The 3,811-nt window shown below is 41.6% G+C and overlaps 1 non-coding gene across 1 annotated transcript; it reads left to right on the forward strand.

The window, feature by feature from the left end:
• The first annotated feature begins 465 nt into the window (after positions 1-465).
• LOC125496223 (small nucleolar RNA R71) lies at positions 466-572 on the forward strand. The gene has a single exon (XR_007272920.1). It is a non-coding gene; the product is annotated as a small nucleolar RNA R71 (small nucleolar RNA).
• The last annotated feature ends 3,239 nt before the right edge of the window (positions 573-3,811 follow it).

Below are 3,811 nucleotides of genomic sequence, written 5' to 3' on the forward strand. Positions count from 1 at the left end.
TCTTAACCCAGGATTGTAGGTGTTGGAATAGGGGTTGAATTGGTTCCTAGGTTGTGATTGGAAAGCATTGACAGCCTCACAGTTATTTCCCAGCGCAGGACACTCTTGAGAGTTGTGCCCAGATATTCCACAAGCATCACATACATGCACATTATAGTTAGAAGCACTAGCCATCGCATTAACACTCATATGGGAGGAATCATTACCTAACTTCAGGGAGTCAATTTTCTGAGTTAGAGTAGCTAGTTGCCCAGACAGTAGAGAAATGGCTTCAACATCATGTTTACCACCTTTTTCAAAGAGGAACGAATGGTAGAGGCTTGATTAGATGCTAGCTTCTCCAAAAGTTCATACCCTTCCTCAATTGCTTTATCCATGAAGAACCCACCAGATGCTCCATCAATTACCCGTCGTGTATCTGCATCAACTCTAGTGTAGAAAATCTGACACAAGTACCACTGGTCCAACCCATGATGAGGACATAGACGCTGCAGATCCTTGAACCGCTCCCAAGCTTCATATAGAGATTCACCAGGATCTTGGGTGAAAGTAACTATGGCATGTCTCATATCTGCAGTTTTCTGGTAAGGGTACCACTTGATGAGGAAAATCTTGGAAAGTTCTGGCCAGGTGGTGATGGTGGAAGGCAGCTTGTTATACCAGAACAAAGCTTTATCCGCAAGAGAAACCAAATAGAAGGAGCTTCATCTCATCAGGAGTAACACCAGCTTGCTTCTGAGTAGCACAACACTGTAAAAATCTCTGCAGATGCTGATTTGGGTCTTCAGATGGTAACCCAGCGAACTGATTGTTCTGAACCATATTCAAAACATGAGACTTGATCTCAAAATTTGTAGCAGCAATAGTGGGCATCCGTACCCAGTAGGCACGTTATCAGGAGATGGTTGCGCATATCTCTAAAGGTTCGAGTAACATTCTCACCCATGTTGACAGTAATAGGTGAGGTGGGGTTTTCTGGATGTGGGGAAGGTGGTGGAGATGGTGTCTTTTGGGAGGGTGTCCCTGCAGACAGCTTAGCTTGCTTAGTTTTCTTTCTGAGTCTACGAGCGGTCTTTTCAATCTCTGGATCGAACGGGATGAGATTTGGAGATTTCAATTTCCTGCTCATACACCAAAAACACTAAAACAAACGTGAGATGCTCCAAAGAACAGGTGTTCTTCAGAGTAGAGGTTAGTTTAATATTATAATTCAGACAAAATAAAATAAACCGTCTCCCCGGCAACGGCGCCAAAATTTGACAGGCTAAAGTCGCATCACCTAATCAAAAATAACCTAAGGTCCACTAACTAGTAGTCAGGGAAGTCAGGATCGAATCCACAGGGAGAAGTTTACTATTGTATCTGAACTCTAAATATTACACTAACAAAATCAGATGAATGGTTGTGTTACTAAGCTAAACAGGTAACAGAATTAAATAAGAAGTGTAAATATATCATAAAGTACTAGAATCATGGATCACTATGCATACAATTCGGGAAATCAAGGATAAACGATAACCACCTAGTAAGTCAATTGTCTAGGGCACATGTAATTTCTCTCGAACATTACCTCCCTCAAAGATCACCCAGCCGCTCTCGCATAGTCAAGGGTCACTTTGCCTAATAATTGAAAGCCTATACGGTATCTCTCCTCTCGAAGTAGATTCAGTATTGCAGAATAGAAATATAAATCAGGCCTAACTTATAATCCTAGCATGAAGAAACAATCAAAGGAAACAATTGAAATACCAGATAATCAAACTAATCTATCAATCCCTTATTGTATACATAGATCTCCACAATTCTAGATATAGAACTACTCACTCATAATCATGAAATCAATAACAAGAATCATATAAAAACTCATACTTGAAACATGGACAAATAACTAAGAAAACAATATATTAACAATGGAAGAAATAACAAAGAAGTAAAGAAGAAAGATTACCGAATTATATTGAACTATGAATAAGCAAAAGGTTTGATCTTGAATTGAAATCACAAAGCAATAATTAAGGTTCTTCAAACACTCTAGAGAGAAAAACTAATAATAAAACTAGATGAGTTAATAATTCTATTTTTCTATTTATACAAGCCCTAAAACAATAGAAGAAAATCTCGAAAAAAGGGCCCGCAATCATTAAAAATCTCGCGTCACGCCAGCCGCCCGATCGGGCCAAAGTCGCCCGACGGATCGGGCTCCAAAGAAGATGATCAAAGCCAAAACCGCAAGACGCCCGATGCAATCGGGCTGACCCGCCCGATGACATCGGGCGGCCTTATGAAATGGGAGGCAGAGTGCTGGAAATGGCGCCCGACGTCGGGCCATCTCGCCCGATCGGCGGAAGACCGAATTACGACAGGGCATGAAACGCCCGATCGGGCCCGCAGCTGAAATATGAAGCACTGGTATATCGCCCGATCGGGCTGGGCCGCCCGATCACATCGGGCCGATGGCTTATCTTCGTTTTCTTTTCTTTCTTTGCTCAAAGTCCCGGAAATCATCCTCGGGATCTAGAACTCGGCATCTAACCTCTCTAATCCACTGTGCAGTCATGTAAAGTAGGTGAAAGCTTCCAAAACCTACAATTCAATACAAAATAGCAAACCACAACTAGATGGAGAGAATTAGTACCAAATGGCTCCTAAGAGCACCATAATCACAACTTTTAGCACATAATTAGGGGAGAAAACTCTATATAAAACCATAATATCATCAAGACAGCTGATGACTTAGAAGTGAATAGTATGCCTTGACCTGGGGAGCCTGCCATATATCTCAAGACTCTCTTTGCAGCTTGCATAAGGACAGTGGTGGGTTTTTGCATGAAATGGCTTAGGGTGTGTACATTGAAGGCTATATCTGGTCGAGTGATGGTAAGGTAAATTAGCTTTCCTATGAGGTGTTGGTAGGAAGTGGGGTATGTTAGGGGATCACCCAAGTCATGGGTAAGTTTAGTTTGTGAATTAAATGGGAGTTTGAGGGGTCTAGCTTGTTGAAGGTGGAATTCTTAGCTTGTAATAGGTCAAGGACATATTTTTTCTGTGAGAAGAAGCTGCCATGTGATGATCTATCCACTTCTATGCATAGGAAGTACCTTAGGCTTCCTAAGTCTTTCATATGAAACTATTGTGCCAGTTGTGCTTTACTTCAACTATGAAAGCGATTGTCGCCTGCCACCAAAAGATCATCTACATAGAATTACACTGCCGCAAATTGGTTGCCTCTTAACTTGGTGAACAAAGAGTAATCAGCTTTGTATTGCACAAATCCATAGGTATTCAAGGCTCTTGGCGGTTTAGCAAACCACTGTCTAGGTGCTTGTTTGAGTCCATATAGGGACTTGATCAATTTGCACACTTTGTGAGGGTTATGATAAGCATAAGGATGATCCCCCTGACCAACCACTACAGGTTTGCCTGGGCCTTGATAGCCAGTTGATATTTTTATGTACACATCCTCTAATAAATCTCCATGTAAATTTTAAAAACGCATTCTTTATATCCATTTTGTATACATACCAATCTTCTCTAGTACCAACAACCAATAGGCTCTCACGGTTGTGAGCTTAGCCACAGGAGCAAATGTCTGCATCCTAGTACCACAAGTCTAGCCTTGTGTCTTTCTACAGTGCCATCAAGGTTGAATTTTGTCTTGTAAAGCCACTTGCAACCTATGGCTCTCTTGCCTGCAGGGAGGTTGGTGATGCTCCATAATCTTCATCCAAACCAATGAGGAACCGGAAAAGATGTTGCTCTTCTTGCTGCTTGTTTGAGATGAACTCATTTATCTTTGTGTTCATGGTTGTGA

Source organism: Beta vulgaris, chromosome 3 (assembly GCF_026745355.1).
Source record: "Beta vulgaris subsp. vulgaris cultivar EL10 chromosome 3, EL10.2, whole genome shotgun sequence".
Taxonomy (NCBI): domain Eukaryota; kingdom Viridiplantae; phylum Streptophyta; class Magnoliopsida; order Caryophyllales; family Amaranthaceae; genus Beta; species Beta vulgaris.